This window comes from Scyliorhinus canicula, chromosome 17 (genome assembly GCF_902713615.1).
Source record: "Scyliorhinus canicula chromosome 17, sScyCan1.1, whole genome shotgun sequence".
Taxonomy (NCBI): Eukaryota; Metazoa; Chordata; class Chondrichthyes; order Carcharhiniformes; family Scyliorhinidae; genus Scyliorhinus; species Scyliorhinus canicula.
Genome location: NC_052162.1, coordinates 127,075,438 through 127,098,204, shown reverse-complemented (window position 1 = coordinate 127,098,204; position 22,767 = coordinate 127,075,438). Strand labels below are relative to the sequence as shown.

Below are 22,767 nucleotides of genomic sequence, written 5' to 3'. Positions count from 1 at the left end.
AGAGGGTTTCTCTCTGCTGGACTCAGTGGGGGGGGCTGAGGGGATTTACGAGAACGGCACCAGGAATGAGGGACTGCAGTTAGTTGGAGAGACTGGAGCAGCTGAAATTGTTCTCTTCAGACCATAGAGTCATTCAGGCAGAGAAGAAGGCCATTCAGCCCATTGATCCCATGCTGGCTCTCTGTGGAGCAAACTGGTCAGTCCCATTTCCCTCAAGTACCCATCCAAATTTAATTTTGAAATAGTTCAGGGTGTCTGCTTTCACCATCCTCACGGGCAGCGAGTTCCAGGTCGTTACCATTCACTGTGCACCTCCCTCCACACCTGTGCACCTCCTCCCACACCCGCCCTTAAATGTGTGTCCCCCTCGTCCTTGACCCATCAGCTAATGGGAGAAGCTTTTCTTTGTCTTGTCCACCTATATCCAGTCTCCCCTCGACCTCCTTCGCTCCAAAGTGAACAATCCCGGCTTCTCCGTCTGAGGCTTGTGGTTAAAATTCCTCCTCCGTAGAACCATCGAAAAGTTACAGCCCAGAAAGAGTCCATTCCAGTGGTTTAGCACAGGGCTAAATCGCTGGCTTTGAAAGCGGACCAAGGCAGGCCAGCAGCACGGTTTATTTCCCGTACCAGCCTCCCCAAACAGGCGCCGGAATGTGGCGACGAGGGGCTTTTCACAGTAACTTCATTTGAAGCCTACTTGTGACATGAAGCGATTTTCATTTTCTTTTTCATTTCATTTGTTCCATCTTGTCCATACCAGCACAAGGAAACCCAGGTGCCCTTTCTAATCCCTGCTTCCTGCATCCGGCCCATAGCCCTCTAGTTTATACCCCTGGATCTTAAACAACAATGAGTCAGTACAGGAGGGAGACAGAGAACTTAGTAGCATAGTGCGACAGCAACAATCTCTCCCTCAATGTCAGCAAAACTAAGGAGCTGGTCATCAACTTCAGGAAGGGAAGTGTCGTCCACACCCCTGTCTGCAACAATGGTGACGAGGTGGAGATGTTTGACAGCTTCAAATTCCTAGGTGTGAAAATCATCAACAATCTGTCCTGGTCCATGCACATCGACGTTACAACCAAGAAAACACAACAGCGCGTATCCGTCCTCGGAAAAGTAAGGAAACTCGGCCTGTCCACATTGACTCTGACCGATTTTTACAGATGCACCGCTGGCTGCATCACAGCCTGGCATTGCAACTGCTCGGCCCAAGACCATGAGAAACTACAGAGAATCTTGTAACCAGCAGTGCACAAGGGTCACGTTTGAAATTATCAAGCATGTCATGTTGTGTAAGCACAGTTGCATTTTGACATATGACAGTTTAAAATTATGATGCAGATCAGGGTTTGTAAGACGCATTTACATTTCTATGTAAATATATTACAGTTCCAGAGGAAGGGGCATGTGTTGAAAGGCCTGCGCACAGTTCTGTACATAGTTAGATATGTGACCTCCAACCAGCTGGTGGTGATAGAGATCCATCATGTGACTCGAGACACCCGCCAGTTGGCAGTGAGACGGACAAGAAGATGGTCACACTTAGAGTAGCTGCAGGAGAATTCACTGAATTTGTTTATTAGTCATTGTCTGAATTGTAGTTTGTTAATTTGCTTTCCACGAGTTTGTTGGTAAATCACCTTTCCAGTGAAAGAACCAGATGTTCTGTGTCCATCGTTACCACGGCCATAACACAGAACACAACAACTTTTAGTTTGAGATTTGGTTTCTTTAAAATTTAAGATAAATGGAAATTCTGGGATTTGATACAAACACCCTCTGGGAATTCGCAATCACAAGGTGTGGACCATGTTGACTGAAGAAGTCAAAGCTGGAAGGGTAAGATCTGTGAAAGGGCAGCTGGGCTCTTTTAGCTGGAGACCTGGAGACATCGGGTCTGACAATTACTGTCCTGTCTTTGTTACAGAGGTAAATTCTTCATGCAGACCTCAGTGTCGAAAGGTTTGGTTTTGAAGCTAAAAGTCGATTAATATGAACATCTGTTGGACATCCCAATGAGTCTGTGTGACCATGGGGATCAGTGATTCAGGGTGGAGCCTTGGTTGGAATTCTTGGTGTTTCTCACAGAAAGCAGGCAGTCTGCAGTTAGCGTGGAAGCAGCCAGCTGTGGGAGGGAGCTGTGAACCGGCTACGGGAGCAGGACCTGTGAACCAGCTGTGGGAGCAGGAGCTGTGAACCAGCTGTGGGAGCAGGAGCTGTGAGCCAGCTGTGGGAGCAGGAGCTGGGAACCAGCTGTGGGAGCAGGAGCTGTGAACCAGCTGTGGGACCAGGAGCTGGGAACCAGCTGTGGGAGCAGGAGCGGTGAACCAGCTGTGGGAGCAGGAGCGGTGAACCAGCTGTGGGAGCAGGAGCTGTGAACCAGCTGCGGGAGCAGGAGCTGTGGGAGCAGCTGTGGGAGCAGGAGCTGGGAACCAGCTGTGGGAGCAGGAGCTGGGAACCAGCTGTGGGAGCAGGAGCTGTGGGAGCAGGAGCTGTGAACCAGCTGCGGGAGCAGGAGCTGTGAACCAGCTGTGGGAGCAGGAGCTGTGAACCGGCTGCAGGAGCAGTGAGCCAGCTGTGGGAACAGGAGCTGTGAGCCAGCTGTGGGAACAGGAGCTGTGAGCCAGCTGTGAAACAGACAGAATAGCCAAATATTTATCCTTCTAGATTCAAAGGCCAATGATATCTAGGTTCTCATAATCTGACATTCAGTTTTTGATATGACGTTTGGTGTGAGATTTCTGTCTGTACTCTCCTGATAGCCGAGAAAGGAGTTTACATAAATCATCACTGTCAGTACATAATAGAAATTCAGAACAGACAATTTAGTTTCTATGGAACATTCCTTCCTTTCATTCCCCAAAAGCTCTAAATCTCCATCCCACACACTCCCTCCATTCTCACTCTGCTCTATCGAAGATGCACCCTCCCAATTCTCCTGAAGGTGCTGATTCAGGCTGATTGACAGATCCCTGCTCACTGCTTCCTGTCCTGGACACAGACCTGAAAATCTACCTGCAGGCTGCCAGACAGATGTATGTCCACAATACTGGACAGAGAATGTGTAATATACAGACTGGATTCATTTTCTTTCCCTTCAGTTGCAGCAAGTCCCCAATGTCCCCCCAGAATGAGGAAAGAAATGGAAAGGGGGAAACATTGATTTCCTCCCAGATGTAGCCGAGGAGGAAGTTTCAGACCAACTTCCGCATTGTGACGTCACAAGGGAGCCCTGCCAGGATCAGCCAATAGCAATCACTCTCCTCCGCAGTGACGTCTGCGGGTTCCAGTGCGCAGGCCCGGCGCGGACACGGGAGCCCCACCCTCACCCGTTGTTCCCGCCCTCCAGACAAGGTTTCCAGGCAACCGGCAGACGGATCGGGCCAGAGCGAGAAGCCGCTCAGTGACCTCCCCATCCCCGGAACTGCGCATGTGCGGCTGAGAGCCCGCCCTCTGACCTTCCGGCTGAGGCATTGACCAATGGGAAGATTGTGGAACCGGAAGGACTCGTCCTCTCGCCAATCAGAGCGCGGGCTTTGTGGGACTAAAGAGCTTCACACAGACTGAAACTTCCTCCTGTCTCCAACATCTGTGAGTAAAACACTTTCTTTTCTCCCCCTTTCCATTTCTTTTCTCATTCTCACCTTCAATTGGTCACTTGCAGCAACTGAAGGGAAAGGAAGTGAATCCAGGGAGGGTGCAGACTCTGGAAAGCTTGGCCCAGGTCTCTCTCTCTCTCTTAAAGACATTGACATCCTTTGCTCCCTCAGCTTGACACATTTATTTGTCTGGCTAAAAGGATGGTCACTTGCCCAATGTTCACAATTAAAGGGCAGCTTTCCCCGGGAAATGGCTGACATTTAATGGGACAGGAAATTAATTTTAAGAGTTTCATTCATGGGATGCAGTTGTCGCTCGTTCGGTCAGCTTTATATCGGAAACCAAACGTAGACTGGATAATCACTTTGCTGAGCATCTTCGGTCTGTTCGCAAACAAGGCCCTGACCTTCCCGTTGCTGGCAATTTTAACAGAAGACCCAGCTCCCATGCCCACATGTCTGTCCTTGGCCTGCGGCCATGTTCCAGTGAAGCTCAACGCAATCTGGAGGAGCAACATCTTATTTTCCAGTTAGGCACGCAACAGCCTTCCAGTCTCAACATCGAATTCAACAACTTCAGATGTTGAGCTCCACCCCACCTTGACCCCTTTTTTTTCATTCCATTTCACTTTAACTTTCTTTTACCTTTTATTTCTTTCTTGTCTTTCCTTATATATTTCCCCCACTCCTTTCCCAGGCCTTCACCCCCCCCCCCTTTATTTACCTTTTCTCACCTTTGCTTCCCCTTCCACCCTTTTTCTCATTGTCCCTCTCTCCCACACATGTCCCCCCTGCCCCCACATCTGCATCTGTCACAGCTCACTCTCTGATTTTAGTTTCTCTGCTGTTTGGCCTTTCACACCTTTTATTCTCTCTGGGGCTGGGTGTTGGTTATCTATAATCTTGTTTGATTTTTTTTTCTGATTTTGTTTGTTTCAATGAAAATGCCTGAATAAAATATATTTTAAAAAATGAATGGAGAAACAGGCTTGAAGGGCCACATGGCCTCCTGCTTCTATTTTCTTTTTATGTTTCTATGTATTGAAGGGGGCCATCTGGGATGGGCTGGGTACAGGGTGGAATTAAGGGGGAAGGAGTTAAGTGGAGAAGATGACGGATGGGAGAGGGGATTGCAGGAATAAGCCTCCGGTAAGGGTGGTACCGTGGAACGTCCGGGGACTGAATGGAGTGGTTAAAACAGGGGAGGGCAAACTTTTCCATGCAAGGGCCACATTCAGAAATTCACAATTTTAAAGGGCCACATAGTATATTAAGTAAAATAATTACTTCACCCGGTTATGATTCTGGGCGCCTCATATAGAACATAGAACATAGAACAGTACAGCACAGAACAGGCCCTTCGGCCCTCGATGTTGTGCCGAGCAATCATCACCCTACTCAAGTCAACGTATCCACCCTATACCAGTAAGCAACCCAACAGCCCCCCCCCCCCCCCCCCCCCATTAACCGTAAAAAAAAATGTTTTTTTTTTAATTAAAAAATTTTTTTTTTATGACTTGGTGGGCCGCATAAAGAGCCCGCGGGCCGTAGTTTGCCCACCCCTGGGTTAAAAGGTCGCATGTAGGGCAGCAGGGTAGGGCAAAGCGGCAGCAGGGTAGCATGGTGGTTAGCATAAATGCTTCACAGCTCCAGGGTCCCAGGTTCGATTCCCGGCTGGGTCACTGTCTGTGTGGAGTCTGCACCCCCTGTGTGCATGGGTTTCCTCCGGGTGCTCCGGTTTCCTCCCACAGTCCAAAGATGTGCGGGTTAGGTGGATTGGCCATGCTTAATTGCCCGTAGTGTCCTAATAAAAGTAAGGTTGGGGGGGGGGGGGGGGGTTGTTGGGTTACAGGTATAGGGTGGATACGTTGGTTTGAGTAGGGTGATCATTGTTCGGCACAACATTGAGGGCCGAAGGGCCTGTTCTGTGCTGTACTGTTCTATGTAGGTCTTCGCTCACCTCAGGAACTTGAAAGTGGGGGTGGTCTTTCTGCAGGAAGGACCTCGTTAGGTTACGGAAGGGGTGGGTCGGGCAGGTTTTCCACGGTGGTGTTGGTAAACGTGGATGCACCAAATTGGGATGATGTGGGTTTTATGAGAGGGTTGGTGGCAGCGATCCCGGATTTGGCCACGCAGCAGTTGATTGTGGGAGATTTTAACTGTGCCAGGATGAGCCAATAGGGATCACTGCTCTGAGGTGACGTCTCCGGGTTCCAGTGCGCAGGCTCGGCGCGGACAAGGGAGTCCCGCCCCCACCCATTGTTCCCCGCCCACCTCCTCGAGACAAGGTTTCCAGGCAACCGGCTGACGGATCCGGCCAGAGCGAGAAGCCGCTCAGTGACTTTCCCCGGGACTGCGCATGTGCGGCTGAGAGCCCGCCCCCTGACCTTCCGGCTGAGGTGTTGACCAATGAAGAAGGAGTCTCTTCGTTCAGAAAAACCGCGGACTTCCGGTGTCTGAAAATGGCGCTTCACACAGACTGAAACCTCCTCCTGTCTCCAACATCTGTGAGTAAAACACTTTCTTTTCTCTCCCTTTCCATTTCTTTTCTCATTCTCACCTTCAATTAGTCACTTGCAGCAACTGAAGGGAAAGGAAGTGAATCCAGGGAGGGTGCAGACTCTGGAAAGCTTGGCCCAGGTCTCTCTCTCTTAAAGACATTGACATCCTTTGCACCCTCAGCTTGACACATTTATTTGTCTGGCTAAAAGGATGGTCTATTTCCCAATGTTCACAATTAAAGGGCTGATTTCCCCAGGAAATGGCTGACATTTAAGGGGACAGGAAAATAATTTTAAAAAAGTCATTCATGGGATGCAGTTGTCGCTCGTTCGGTCAGCATTTATATGGGAGACCAAACATAGACTGGATAATTGCTTGGCTGAGCATCTTCGGTCTGTTCGCAAACAAAACCCTGACCTTCCTGTTGCTGGCCATTTTAACACAAGACCCAGCTCCCATGCCCACATGTCTGTCCTTGGCCTGTGGCCATGTTCCAGTGAAGCTCAATGCAATCTGGAGGAACAACATCTTATCTTCCAGTGAGGCACGCAACAGCCTTCCAGTCTCAACATCAAATTCAACAACTTCAGATGATTAGCTCCACCCCACCTTCACCGCTTTTTTTCATTTCATTTCACTTTAACTTTCTTTGATCCTTTATTTCTTTCTTGTCTTTCCTTTTATATATTCCCCCCACTCTTTTCCCCTATCTTCACCCCCCCCCTTTATTTACCCTTTCTCCCCTTTGCTTCCCCTTCCACCCTTTTTCTCATTTTCCCTCTCTCCCACACATGTCCCCCCTGCCCCCACATCTGCATCTGTCACAGCTTACTCTCTGATTTTAGTTTCTCTGCTGTTTGGCCTTTCACACCTTTTATTCTCTCTGGGGGCTGGGTGTTGGTTATCTATAATGTTGTTTGATTTTTCTTCTGCTTTTGTTTGCTTCAATTAAAATGCCTGAATAAAATATATTTTTATAAATGAATGGAGAAACAGGCTTGAAGGGCCAAATGGCCTCCTCCTGCTTCTATTTTCTTTTTATGTTTCTATGTATTGTATTGAAGGGGGCCATCTGGGATGGGCTGGATACAGGGTGGAATTAAGGGGGAAGGAGTTAAGTGGAGAAGATGACGGATGGGAGAGGGGATTGCAGGCATAAGCCTCCGGTAAGGCTGGTACCCTGGAACGTCCGGGGACTGAATGGGCCGGTTACAAGGTCTTCGCTCACCTCAGGAACTTGAAAGGGGGTTGGTCTTTCTGCAGGAGAAGCATCTCCTTGCGAAGGACCACGTTAGGTTATGGAAGGGGTGGGTCGGGCAGGTTTTCCATTCGGGGTTTGATTTGAAATCGAGGGGAGTGGTGATTTTAATGAACAGCTGGTGGTGTTTGTAAATGTGGATGCACAAAATTGGGATGATGTGGGTTTTATGAGAGGGTTGGTGGCAGCAATCCCGATTTGGCCACGTCCCAGTTGATCGTGGGAGGAGATTTTAACTGTGTCCGGGGTTTGATCCGGGGTTGTTGTTGGATGGAGGTTTTTGTGATAAGGTGCGGGCGGTGATTAAGGAGCATGTGGAGTTGAATCAGAATGGGGAGGTATTGGCAGTCACTTTGTGGCAAGCAATGAAGGCAGTGTGTCGTATTCAATATTTTCCCCGCTTCCGGACTGTGATAGAAAGATGCAAACATGATTCATTAGGTAAGCAAAACTGAACTTTATTTACGAATTAGAATTGCTAGCAGTAATGGCAGAGACTAGAAGTCGGAAAGCAGTCAAGTACAAACTACTGAGTCCGTCCCAAGTCTGCGATAGTACAGAAGAATAAGAGGATTTTTATACATTATAGGATCAAGATAACCCGAATACAACTTGGTAAGGAATTAGAAAGAAAGTAAAACACAAGTAATAATCGTTACAATGGCGTCACCTTGCTGACCTTTCGGGGACTGGAGCCTCATATCATTATCTTGTCTTTGTTTTAAGAAATGGACAAATTTGTTTACGTACAGGAATGTCGTATTCAATATTTTCCCCGCTTGACTGTGATAGAGAAATGCAAACATGATTCATTAGGTAAGCAAAACTGAACTTTATTTCCGAATTAGAACTGACTGCTAGCAGTAATGGCTGATACTTGGAGTCGGAAAGCAGTCAAGTACAAACTGCGGAGTCCGTCCCAAGTCTGCGATAGTACAGAAACAGAAGGCGATTCTTATACATTATAGGATCAAGATAACATGAATACAACTTGGTCAGGAATTTGATCGAAAGTAAAACATAAGTAATAATCGTTACTTTAGGGGAATGGAGTTTCATATCATTATCTTGTCTTTGTTTTAAGAACGGGACAAATTTGTTTACGAACAGGAAGAGACAGCTTTTCAGCTTGGTATTTATTGAGACTGCTTCTAGGTTCATGACGAACAAGCCTTATCTAGACTCTCAGAGTCACCCAGTCATCAGGTCATGTTGACCTCGGCTGTATCTGTGTATTTTGTATCTGTGTCTTAGGTTAAATTCAATTGTACCAAGAAGACTTGACTAGTTTTCCCATCATGCCATTATTTGCTTCACACAATACCACACTCCCCCCTTTTGTCATATCATGACAACCAGCTAAATAGGTATATCCATGATTTGTTTGAAAATGCATTTACACAAGCAGGAAAGCAATCCTATTCCTAGTAGCAGTAGAATAAAGGCCTTAAAGATCCAGTCAAATAATCCATGACCCAACCACCCTAGCCAACCCAGCGGGTTATAGTCGTGAAATTCGCAGCCAATTTCTTGAATTTGAGCAGCCTGTCTCTTAATATGGTCGGCCAGGTTAGTGATATTTTCAGAGCCATCTGGAATGTAAGTACAGCACTCTTGGCCTATGATAGTGCACGTTCCTCCCTGCGAGGCTAACAGATAATCCAAAGCCAGTCGATTTTGTAATGCCACGGTCCGGACAGCCACTAGCTCAGCTGAGACCTCGGCCAGTGCCTGTCCAGTGTCCCTGGCTTCTGTTGCAGTTACGTTTGCCAGATGTTCCAATGCTGAGGCCATGTAGATCAGTTCGTTGGATGCCTTGCCTGTTCCGTACAAGGGAAAGGCCATCATAAGGAATTGTTCCGTTTTAGAAATTGTTCTTTTTGCTCGCGAGGGGGAGTGCTTAAGGGTGGGTCGGTGACGCATTTGGGGTGTGACATATCCCAAAAAGCAGGATCCTGTCCAATCAATGGGGAGCCACAGATATGCTTTAGTGCCGCATATGAAATAGGTTCCATTGTAGGCTGTAAAATCATCAGCTGATGTCATCCAGGGGATTGTATTGGTAGGTTGCACCTACTTTGCCCCATTAACTTTCCTTTCCCTGATTTATTAAAACATATGGGACCTTGAACATTATACGAGTGGACAGTGAGGGAGGGTGGAGTCAGGACATGATTATAGGTAGGTTGATACGAAGCTGAAAATCCGCTCCATTGTTGTCCTAGTTTCTTTCTGTCCCAGTTTTTTTTACCAACACGAGGTCTCCGGTTTTGACCACTGGATATCGAGGGACGGCTGTCCCTGTCATTACTGGTAGATGTACCTGTTTTACCTGTGAGTGAAGAAACTTCAAAGAAAGTGTTAATTGCATCAAATAGTTCTGCATTTGTTCCCCCATCACATGGAGGTCTACTCCCTCTAGGGGTTTTTCATGGGCATCCCAGGGAGTCCTGATTGGCCGACCATAGACTATCTCTGCAGCTGACAGTCCGGTCCGCGAATGGGGAGTCACTCGCATGTGAAACAGTGCCAAGGGTTATACTTTTAGCCAATTTAACCCAGTTTCTTCAGTTAATTTAGATAATTTTTCTTTTAAAGTCCCGTTGGCTCTTTCCACAATTCCTGCTGCCTGCGGGTGATACGCGCAGTGCAGTTGCTGTTTAATTACAAGGGCTTTGCACAATTCAGTATTGATCCGAGCTACAAAATGTGGTCCATTGTCTGAGCTCACTATTTTGGATACCCCAAAACGAGGAATGACTTCCGTTAACAACAACTTCACTACTGTATGTGCCGTACAATTAGTGGTGGGGAAGCCTTCAATCCATTTACTAAACACATTGATTATTACTAAACAATATTTATAGCACTGTGCTTTTGGCAATTTGATAAAATCAAGCTGTATACAAGCAAAAGGATCATCTGGCAAGGGGTGGTTCCCGGAGGACCTTTACTCTTATTATGTTTCATGGAAATGACGCATCGATCCAGCCGCGTTTGCTGTATTCAAATCTGGGTGCCACCAAGTTTTTAGGAGTAGCTGCACCACTCCCTCCTTGCCAAGATGGGTACAAGAATGCAAATAATCAACAAGTAACAGCCATGAAGAATTCGGAATACAAACTTGACCAACTGGAGTCAGCCAGAGGTCTCGCGTCAAGGAGTGCGAACACCTCATTGACTTCCATAGTGTTCGCTCAGAATCAGAGGCGTCCCTCTGCAAATTTTGAACTTCAGCTATCTCTGGCATGCCCTTCATCCTTAATGCAGGTACCTGGTTTAGAACCTGATTAGCCCCACTGGGAACAATTAAAGAGGTTGATGAAGCTGCAGTTTTAGCAGCTGAATCAGCACGGGCATTTCCTAATTGAACAGAAGTGTCACCCTTCGTGTGTGCAACAGATTTAATAACTGCCAATTGACGGGGAAGCTGAATGGCATCGAGGAGATTTTTAACCCAAAGAGCATTTTGAATGGGAGTTCCCACAGAGGTGAGAAAACCTCGCTGTTGCCAGAGGCGGCCGAAATCATGGGTCATGCCAAAGGCGTACCTAGAATCAGTGTAAACATTAGTACTTTTGTCTGTGGCCAAAATACATGCTTGAGTAAGGGCGAATAGCTCGGCTTTTTGTGCAGAGACAGGGGTCTGGAAGGCTGCTGCTTCCTGCACGTCAGTGTCGGTTACCACGGCATATCCCGACTGTGGGACGCCAAATGGGGAAATGGAGGAACTGCCATCAACATAAAAAATTAGATCTGGATTATCAATAGGCCTGTCTGTTAAATCCGGGCGAGTTGCGGTAAGGAAGTGGTTCCGAAGCAAACAATCGTGTGGTGGTTAAGGTTATCGGGGGCTGTTCGAGGAACACAGCAGGATTTAAGGTTGAACAATAATGAAAAGAGAGGTAGGGGTTTTGCAATAGTGAAACCTCATAGCGGCTCAATCGCGCTTGAGTCAGATGCTGGGTTTGCTGAGACGTTAGGAGAGCCACAACAGTGTGTGAAGTATGCACTTGTACTTGCTGGTGAAGGGTTAGATTGGAGGTTGCCTGGACTAACAAATGGACAGCAGCAAGAATTTGGGTGAAAAGGTCTGTTATACATAGGTCGTCCTAGCGCTGGGGCGGTAGCCAGGGTGTTTTTCAGAGTAATAAAAGATTGCTTTGCTGAATCAGGTAGTTCAAACTTAAGAGGAGCATTTTGAGAGGAGTACGGAGTTAATTCTTTAGTATGCACAGTAACATTAGGAATCCATTGTCTGCAAAAGTTCACTAATCCTAAAAAGGCTCGCACCTGCTTGGGCGATGTAGGAAATGGGGTCTACAGTTTTGGAGTAATGCGTTCTTGAGTAAGGGAGCGATCAGTAGCACTTATAAGGACACCCAAAAATTTGACTTGTCGTTGACCTTTATGAACTTTAGCGGGCGGGATCACGTATCCCCATGAATGGAGACAGATGAGCAGGTAAAAGGTGTCACGCTGGTTAGCGATGAAATCAGGGCTGGCAAGGAGTAAGTCATCAACATATTGAATGATGGTGGAGCCACCAGGAGGTGCTAATGTCGCTAACTGGGAGTGGCCGAACGCCATTCGGATGGTCTACCTATCTTAGGAACTGGAAGAATCGGGGTGTTACAGGGTGATTGGCACGGTATCAAAATTCCCTGTTGAAGGAACGATTAAATCAGAACCGAGACTCCTTCTTCAGCCTTTGGCCGCAAAGGATACTGTGAAATAGAGGGCAAGGGCATATCAGGTTTGATTCTAATAACAACGGGAGGGACATTAGTGAGATCAACTTCGTGTTTGGAGGCTGCCCATAAATCTGCGGGTAGTTCAGGAGTCGTAGATTGGGCTGAATGATGATGGTGCAGTGTGCCAATGTGTACAAATGGGCGTTTAAAATATTCTAAAGTGCCTGCGGGTAGGGTTTGACTATCATTAAGGAAAGGATCAGCTTGTCCTCTTAGTGCAGCTGCCAGAAATCCCAAGGACTTGGCACAGTAGCCTTTGTTGACAGAAAGGGTCACGTGGGGTGATACAAGTCTCGATTGATGCCATAGGCTGTGGGGTAAATCAACAAGAAAGGCAGACCCTTCTTTTGTCTTGGTGAATGCTCTCCAAATCGGGCGAGGTTACTGTATGATCGTAGCAAAGAGTGACATGTGGATTGGGAATATCTAAGGGAGGTGAAAAGTGTGAGGGATCAAAATCAATCGACCACCACTGTGGAGTAGTGAATAGGGGAAAGTTTCGAAGCTGGGCCTGCGGGATAGGTGATATGGTAATGCGGTTATCAAGGCTTGGGTCACTATATTCTCTCATCTGGACTCTATCGGGTGTTTTAAACAGTGGTACTCAGGGTTAACGTTAGCTGCCAGCATAGAATACTGAGCAATCAGACGCAGGCACAGAAGTTATTAAATTCTGCAGCTGGTGACCTCGTATTTGAGACAGTTCTATAAACATTCCATTATCAATGCACTGTATTACCGCTCCGAATTTGCAGTGTCTATCTGGACAGCCTGAAACGATCTGAAGTTATTTTAGACAAGAATCCATTGTTAAGTTCTTAACCATAATCTTGTATTAACTTTGCTCCCCTTTTTTCATTTTGGGAGATTTGTCATCCTCAGATATTCCTGAACAAAAACTAATGGAGTGTTTTAGCCCCTTTCTAATCAAGCTGGATAGCCTAACTTGGTTCTTTTCCCATCTGTGCATTCCGTTTTCAAGACCTGTCAATTCTATACCCAATTTTAATTCTTTATCCTGCCAGCTGGCTAACAAGGAGGCATCCTTCAATTTTGGACAATATTCCCTCCATTGAGCAACTAACTTTTTAGCAGTTGACGTCCTATTATTTTCACAAATCACTTATTGAGCTTCTATTACTGTTGATAGGTCTTTAGTTGTTCACACAGCGTTTGCAGTACGCTGCCATTTTAAAAAGTTGTATCTAAAGTTTTACCCATTGCACACTTTGTCTGATGCCAGATGGTCCTTCTGATTATAATTTTAACAATTGATTAAGGAAATTACGTGTGTGATGTTTTATGTCAGGGTCCGCACGCTTTTTGCCCTGTTTATGTGTTGTTAAGCAGAGTTATCCGCATCTGCAGGAGATTACAATTTAAATCACGGAGTAATCGCGCTCCGTACAAACCAATTAACAGCTCGAAGGTGACACCGTAAAGATTCTATGCCACCCGCCTTACAAAGTTAACGGGAACCTTTTATCGCGAAGGCTTCAGGTAATAACAAGGACCATGTTGGCATCGATATCTCTTTACCTCTTTCAAATAATCACAGCTTGAAACATAATTTTTAAAGTCAAAGTCTAAAAAATGAAATATGAATTCTTTCCCTCTCTCTCTTATCTATCTCTCTCCCTCTCTACATAACTCTGTCTGTCTTTGGAACTCTTGTTGCTCTTTCTCTTTATCTGCCTACCTCTCCATCTCTGCCTCTCCCTGACTCGCTCTCTTTCGCTATCTCTAACAGTTCCTGTCTCTTGTCGCTGTCTCTCTCTCTCTCCTTCAATCTCTTCCTCTGTCTCTCTTTCTCTCTCTTGGATTCAGCCCTTGTCCTTGCAGACAAATTTTGAACAAAAATTTTTCATTCTCTTTCGAAAACTTTATCTGTGTTATTCCATTTAAGTCAATTTGCACTGATTAATCTTAGAGGCATTATCTGTTCTCTGAGATGTATTTCTTTGTTTGTCAATTCAGAAAAGACCAACTGTCTGCTGAAATGGTTAATGTTTCTTGCAGAATCTAAGGGGCGGGGAACTTGGCGTGATGCCATTTACGTCTTTTCACGCAATCTAAAAACTTATTCATATTTCAATTACTCTTATTTGTAAAGTTACTTTCTTTTAAACTGATATAGTGTGAACTGAACAACTTTGGAACATTTTGGGAAGCTTGAGAACATTTGCAAGAGGAAATATGAATGTTTTGCCATTAGTTTAAAAACAATTCGAGTACGCATTTTGTTGTCCTTCAGAAGAACCACTTGTTATCATAATAAGGCCAGTACAACATTCCAAGCAGTAGTTAGTTAACATCATCTGATCTACTAAATTTCATTCAAAAACAATGTTAAACTTTAGTCATTATTGCCAGCATGCTTCTAAATTGGTAACTTATTAACTTCACTTCTATAATTTCCTTATTGTGGATCTTTTAATCAACATCTTTTAGTCAATTATCATGTCTTCCGTAGAGAAGGGTTGTTCGATATTTACGGCTTGCGTCTGTGACCGAGTGCGTGTCACTAAGGGGGATACGTTAGCAGGAGTTTCATTGGTAATGGGATCAGAAGTGGGAGTCAGGACTTGGGAAAGTAGAATTGTAAGATCGGGGAGCGCAAAATGAGGGTGGGGTCCAGGGTTCAAATTCTCCTCGTCTTCCGTATCGCTTGAATATGGGAACATCGGCATGCCAGAGCAACTGGGAGGATCCTCCTTTCCTATAATCTTACGAGCTAGCCCTATTTGTCTGGTGAGAGGAGGTTTCTTATTGCTGAATTGCTTTTTTAGTGTTTTGACTGTTTTCTATCCCAAAGCTCACATTACAATTTTAAAGTCTCCCAATCTTTCGCTTTACCGTTCACACACTCATTAATCCCTTTTGCGGGTGTTATCTCTCAAACTCATTAATAGTGATTGTTCATTGCATTAAGTGGACTGTTTTTTCCACTGTAAAATTAAACAATTTGAAGCCGGCATTTTTTTTTTCCAGATTGCTTTTTTTTCTGCATCAATGCTATTGTCAAAGTTCCAAGATCCCTGTGTAACCTAGTGGCCAGATATCGTTACCTAATTTATTGTTTAAAGCAGCGCTGCAGCCAATCTTTGAATATTACGTTCTTGAGAAGGGGTTTCTAAACACATGAAAATAGTTTTGTCTAAAGCTTGTCGCATAATGTCAGTAAAATGTGCCCCAGGCAAAAAAAAACGCTCAAACAAAATTTCTGGTACCAAATCAAATTGGAGGGTCCTTGACCCCAAAAAAATTACTGACAGGGTCCTAACCCAAAAAACTTAATCAAAGGGTCCCTGGCCCCAAAAAATTTCTGACAGGGTCCCTGACCCCAAACTTATTGACAGCCTGTATAAATGCGGATGAAAAACAAGATCAACAAGGTCCCTGACCTGCGGCTAATTACACAAAAAAAAACCTTAGGTTATGTGAAATCAGTTTAAATTCAATTGCACCAAGAAGACTTGACTAATTTTCCCATCATGCCATTTTTTGCTTCACACAATACCACAAGTGGCCAGTGGTGGGGGGGGGGGGGGGATTATTTTGTTTGAGACTCGTGTGGATAGGGAAAGGAGGGAGGAACATGACCGTCTAGTGAGCAAGATAGTGGAGGTGGATAGGGAGTATTCGAGGATGCCCACCGCGGAGGGAATGGCGAGGAGGAAAAAAATTGCAGAGGCAATTTGACAGGCTCACAACAGGGAGGGCCGTAGGGCTATTATGTAAGGCAAGAGGGGAGCAATATGAGTATGGGGAGAAGGCGAGCCGCATGCTGGCACACCAGCTACAGAGGCAGGCCCTGTCCAGGGAAATATTGAAGATATGGACTGTGGCTGGGGATGTGGTGTTAGAGCCTGAGAAGATAAACAAAGCGTTTCGGGAGTACTACCTGGGACTTTACGAGGGGGATAAGGGGCGATTTCCGGACAAGCTGGAGTTTCCCCAGGTGAAGGAAGCAAAGAGGCAGGCATTGGAGGAGCCCTGGGGCTGAGGGAGGGTGCTGTATATTATCAGGGGTATGAAGTCAGGGAAGGCCCCAGGGCCACTTGGGTACCCGGCGTAATTTCATAAGGAATTTGTGACGGACCTGGCACCTCATCTGTTGGGGGCGTTTAAAGGATCGCTGGCGATGGGGGAGTTGTTGGAGATGATCACACAGGCAGGATGGAGGAGTCTGTCCCGACATGGGTATGGTTGCTGTATGTGGTGCCAAGAGCGAGTGTGAGGATGTATAATATGAGTTTGCGAAGTTTGGCTGAGGCTGGGGTGCCGGCTGTCGCCGTTGCTGTTTGCCCTGGCCATAGAGCCATTGGTGATGGCTCTCAGAGGGTCGGTGGAGTGGTGGGGGATTATGAGGGGACACAGGGATCAGTGGGTGTAGCTCTCTGTCGATGACCTCTTGCTGGCGAGTATGGGAAGGATTATGGGCCTGCTGGGGAGTTTTGGAGGGTTCTCAGGGTACAAACTGAATGTAGGGAAAAGCGAGGTTTTCCCGGTGAATGAGCTGGCACAGCGGGCTAATGGGGATTCCATCTATGGGAGGGAGGGATAGGTTTAGGTATTTAGGGATTCAGGTAGCGAGGGAATGGATGGGGCTCCATAAGTGGAACTTAACGAAGCTGGTGGAGGAAGCCAGCGAGGATGTTAAGAGGTGGGATACACTGCAGTTGACGTTGGCGGGGAGGGTCCAAGTGGTGAAAATGAATATTCTGCCGAGGGTCTTGTTTATCTTTCAGGCTCTCCCGATCTTTCTACCAAACGCATTTTTACGGAAATTGGCCACGATCATTTTGGACTTTGTATGGGTGGGGAAGGTGCCGAGGGTGGGGAGGACCCTGCTACAGAGGCAGCTGGGGGGGGGGGGGGGGGGGTTGGCATTGCCAAAGCTGTTTCATTATTATTGGGCGGTGAATGTGTACAAGGTGCGGCGGTGGTGGGAAGGAGAAGGGGGAGAGTGGGTTAGGATGGAGGAGGAATATTGTCAGGGGTCTAGTTCTGTTTGTTGTGAATTTAGTGTACCCAATTCGTTTTTTCCCATTCGGGCAATTTAGCGTGGCCAATCCACCTACCCTGCACATTTTTGGGTTGTGGGGACGAAACCCACGCAGACACGGGGAGAATGTGCAAACTCCACACGGACAGTGACCCAGAGCCGGGATCGAACCTGGGACCTCGGTGCCGCGAGGCACTGGTGCTAACCACTGTGCCACCGTGCTGCCCTCATGAGGGGTCTAGTTTGAGGGCTGTGGTGACGGCGTTGCCAATGGCTCCGAGTAGGTACTCAGGGGGCCCGGTGGTGCAGTGCACGGTGAAGATATGGGATCAGTTGAAGAGGCATTTTCGGGTGGAAGGGATGTTGGTGTTAAGGCCGCTTTGTGAGAATAATGGGTTTGAGCCGGGGGGGGGGGTTGGGTGGATAGTGTATACAGGAGGTGGAGGGAAGGGCCTGGTCAAGGTGAGGGTCTGTATTTGGAGGAAGGGTTCGCCAGTCTCGAGGTGCTAAGGGAGAGGGTAGCGCTGCCGAGGGAGAGTGAGTTCAGGTATCTGCCGGTTAGGGACTTTGCAGAAAAGGTCTGGAGGGTGTCGTATTCAATATTTTCCCCGCTTCCGGACAGTGATAGAAAAATTCAAACAGCATTCATTAGGTAAGCAAAACTGAACTTTATTTACGAATTAGAACTGCTAGCAGTAATGGCTGAGACTTGAAGTCGGATGGCAGTCAAGTACAAACTGCTGAGTCCATCCCAAGTCTGCGATATTACAGAAGAATAAGGCGATTTTTATACATTATAGGATCAAGTTAACATGAATACAGCTTGGTCAGGAATTTGATCGAAAGTAAAACATAAGTAATAATCGTTACAATGGCGTCACCTTGCTGAACTTTAGGGGACTGGGGTCTCGTATCATTATCTTGTCTTTGTTTTAAGAGATGGACAAATTTGTTTACGTACAGGAAGAGACAGTTTTTTAGCTTATCGTATATATTTAGACTGGTCTGGTCTCATGACGAACGCGTCTTATCCAAGTTTTAGAGTCACCCAGTTCTCAGGTCAAGTTGACCTCGGCTGTTTGTATTTGTGTATTTTGTATCTGTGCCTTAGGTTATGTGAAGTCAGTTTAAATTGAATTGAACCAAGAAGACTTGACTAGTTTTCCCTTCATGCCATTATTTGCTTCACACAATACCGCAAGGGGGTTTCCTAGATTGCCAGGATACACCCTGCTGGAGCGACTGCTGCTTCCGGATGTGGAAGGGGAGGGAAGAATTGAGGATATATACAAGTGGCTGGGGGAGCAGGGAGGTGAGCTGGTGGTGAAGATCAAGGAGAAATGGGAAGCGGTGTTGGGAGGGGAGATCAGTTGGGGAGTGTGGAGTGAGGCACTGCAAAGGGTAAACAGGACCTCCTATTGTGCAAGGATGAGCCTGATACAGCTGAAGATGGTGGGTGCAAATGAGTCGGACGAGAATGTGTGGGTTCTTTCAGGGGGTAGCAGATGAGTGTGAGAGGTGTGGGCGGGGGCCAGCGAATCACGAGCACATGGTTTGGGGTTGTGTATAATTGGAAGGATTCTGGGCGGGAGTGTTCACGGTCTTAGCCAGGATAGTGCAGGTGGAGGTGGACCCAGATTCTTTGGTGGCGATATTTGGGGTTTCAGAGAAGCCGGAGCTCATGGAGAGGAGGAAAGCCAATGTCGTCACCTTCACCTCTCGGATTGCACAGTGGCAAAGTTTACTAGAGTGGTGGTCGGCATCACCACCGGGGTAGCGGCTTGGTTGGGTGACCTGTACGACTTCCTGTGGTTGGAGAAGATAACGTCTGAGTTAAGGGGCTCTGCAGAGGGGTTTGAGAAAAGGTGGGGGATGTTTGTGACTGTGTTTGAGGAGCTGTTCATCGCAGGGTGGTGGGGGGTGGTAAAGGGAAACAATTTGTACAAACTGTGTAGTTGATTGCTGGGAAGTATGTTGCCGGGCTGTTTATTTGCTGTAACCTGTTTTAATACATGTTTGTAATAAAATACAATGAAAAAAAACATTTCTCTGTATTGCTGTGGATCTGGGGTCACATGTAGGCCGGACCAGGTAAGGACGGCAGATTCCCTTCCCTAAATGACATGAACGAACCAGTTGGGTTTTTACGACAATCGGCAATGGTTCCATGGTCATCATCAGACTTTTAATTCCAGACTTTTACTGAATTCAAATTGCACCATCTGCTGTGGTGGGATTTGAACCCTGCTCCCCAGAGCATTTACAAAGCATCTGCTGTGACAAAGAGTCATCCAGACTGGAAACGTTAGCTCCCTTCTCTCCCCACAGATATTGTCAGACCTGCTGCGATTGTCCAGTATTTTCTGTTTTTGTTTCAGATTCCAGCATCTGCAGTAATTTGCTGTTCTCCCCAGAACATTATCCTGGATCTCTGGATTACTGATCCAGAGATAATACCATTGCACCATGCGCAGTGGCTAGCACTGTGCCGAAGGCCCGGGTACGATCCCGGCCCCGGGTCACTGTCTGTGTGGATATTGCACATTCTCCCCGTGTCTGCGTGGGCCCCACCCGCCTTTTGAAATACTTTGCCTCCCCCTTCCGTCATTTAGATTGTCTGTCAGTTCCAGATTTCTCACATCCTCCTCCCACATAGGGTTCAGTATATTGCTCATTATCAGTTCAGTTATATACACAGGGGCCGGTTTAGCTCAGACGGCTGGACAGTTGGTTCGAGATTCAGAGCGACGCCAACAGCATGGGTTCAATTCCCGTACTGGCTGAGGTTATTCATGAAGGCCCACTTTCTCAACCTTGCCCCTCGCCTGAGGTGTGGTGATGGTCAGATTAAATCACCACCAGGCAGCTCTCCCCGCAAAGGGGAAAGCAGACTATGGTCATCTGGGACTATGGCCACTTTGCTCTTGATACAAATAGAACATAGAACATAGAACAGTACAGCACAGAACAGGCCCTTCGGCCCTCAATGTTGTGCCGAGCCATGATCACCCTACTCAAACCCACGTATCCACCCTATACCCGTAACCCAACAACCCCCCCCCTTAACCTTACTTTTATTAGGACACTACGGGCAATTTAGCATGGCCAATCCACCTAACCCGCACATCTTTGGACTGTGGGAGGAAACCGGAGCACCCGGAGGAAACCCACGCACACAGGGGGAGGACGTGCAGACTCCACACAGACAGTGACCCAGCCGGGAATCGAACCTGGGACCCTGGAGCTGTGAAGCATTTATGCTAACCACCATGCTACCCTGCTGCCCCTTATGGAGAATGGACAACGATTTTAAGGTCTGTCTGTCTGGGACATGGAACAGTGACCATGGATCTGTTGCTCAAACTAAATCGTACCTTAACAAGAATTGTGAGGGTATATATTGGGTGGAGTGAGTGTTGGATGACTTTTGGGAAGGAGAGAGGATTGAATGTTCATAGAAACTAGAACTAAAGTGAGAATGGAGGGAGAGTGTGTGGGATGGAGATTTACAGCTTTTGGGGAATGAGAGAGGAAAGAATGTTCCAGAGAAACTAGAATTGTCTGTTCTGAATGTACTGAATGTACTGACAGTGATGATTGTGTGAACCCCTTTTACAGGATCTCAGAAGGTGAGGATTTACAGACCGAAATCTCAAAGCAAACTTCACGTCAACATCCGACAGCGTCGCTCAAATCATCGGGACTGGAATATCATCGGCCTTTAAATCTAAAAAGAGAAATGTTTGTCTGTTCTGTCTGCTTCAGAATGCTTTAAACATCAGTGTGACTGGAAAAGCATCGAGTCACACACATCCGAGTGAGAGTGTTCCAGAGCAATGACTGTGGAAAGAGCTTTAACCAGTTACACAGCCTGAAAAACATCACACCATTCACAGCGGGGAGAGACCGTACACGTGTTCTGTGTAAGGACGAGGCCTCAACTGGGCGGTGAACCTGGAGAGACACAAGGACACCCGCACCATGGAGAAACCGTGGAAATGTGGGGACTGTGGGAAGGGATTTAGTGCCCCATCACGGCTGGAAGCTCATCGACGCAGTCACACTGGGGAGAGGCCGTTCACCTGCTCTCGGTGTGAGAAGGGATTTGCTCAATTATCCAACCTGTGGGTACACCAGCGCGTTCACACTGGGGAGAGGCCGTTCACCTGCTCTCAGTGTGGGAATGGATTCGCTCTGTTATCCAGCCTGCAGAAACACCAGCGGGTTCACACAGGGGAGAGGCCGTTCACCTGCTCTCAGTGTGGGAAAAGATTCGCTCGGTTATCCAACCTGCGGACACACCAGCGAGTTCACACTGGGGAGAAGCCATTCACCTGCTCTCAGTGTGGGAAGGGATTCACTCGGTTATCCAACCTGCGGACACACCAGCGAGTTCACACTGGTGAGAGGCCGTTCACCTGCTCTCATTGTGAGAAGGGATTCATGGACTTATCCACCCTGCGGACACACCAGCGAGTTCACACTGGGGAGAGGCCGTTCACCTGCTCTCAGTGTGGGAAGGGATTCACTCGGTCATCTCACCTGCAGATACACCAACGAGTTCACACTGGGGAGAGGCCATTCAGCTGCTCTCAGTGTGGGAAGGGATTCAGCAATTCATCCTCCCGGCTGTCACACCAGCGCACTCACAGTAAGGAGAGGCCGTTCACCTGCTCCGAGTGTGGGAAGGGATTCACTCGGTCAACCTACCTGCTCAAACACCAGCAAGTTCACATCGGGAAGAGGCTGTGATACGATCTCTCATTTTATCTTCAAATAAATGTCACAGGTCCAGTTGATTGCAGGTGTCTGAAAATACAACTTTATTTGCTAAACATTCACCTTGATTCTATTAAATAAAAAAACTTAATAAAAACCAATAATACATCAAACATAATAAAGAGAGTTAGAAAATCAATACATTGTTCAGAATTTCTGCAGAATAAAGTTTGAATCATGAAGCCTTATTCTTAATGAAATTCTGATCAATGGTCTAATCCGTCATTTACTCTCATTGGTTTCTAATTCTCAGCTGCAGCTTCCTGATTTATTCAAATATCTGTCTATCACTTAGAAAATGATTTGTTATCCAAGCATTGGTCATTACTTGAGATTTACTAATCTCCATCAAATTGATTAAATGTCTACGTGCCCCCGTCACGTGTACCAATCCTGCAGATATAAGGTACTTGCATTAACCTTGCTGTTGCTAAGGCTGTGATACATTTTCATTCCAGAATGTGTTGAGGAACAATGGTTTATTAATTACAAGGGGCTTTTCTGCAATTTTTCATGAAACAATGTTAAATTCCTGCATCACAATTATTATTTATTATCTGAAACAATGACTATCTTTCCACATTAACCTGTGGATATTCCATTCTCTGTCTGTGCTCTGAATTAAGAAATGTGCTGCATCAATTCTTAAAGGCACCAATAAATCCGTAAAGCAATAAATCAGTAAATATCTGGCCGTTTATCTGCTGTGTGTGTGGGAAGGGTTTCCCTGTTATCCACCCTGCGCAGCTACCAGCGAGTTCACAAATGATGACAGGGGTTGGACTCTGCTGTTATTGCTGCTGTTAATCACACCCAGGACTGAACCATGTTCATTCTGACACTTGGTGAAGTGGGAGGGTCAGA

General features: G+C 46.7%; 1 pseudogene; it reads left to right on the top strand.

Moving 5' to 3' along the window:
* The window catches only part of LOC119951612, a 71,249-nt pseudogene that overhangs the window by 2,255 nt on the left and 46,227 nt on the right, over positions 1-22,767 (top strand).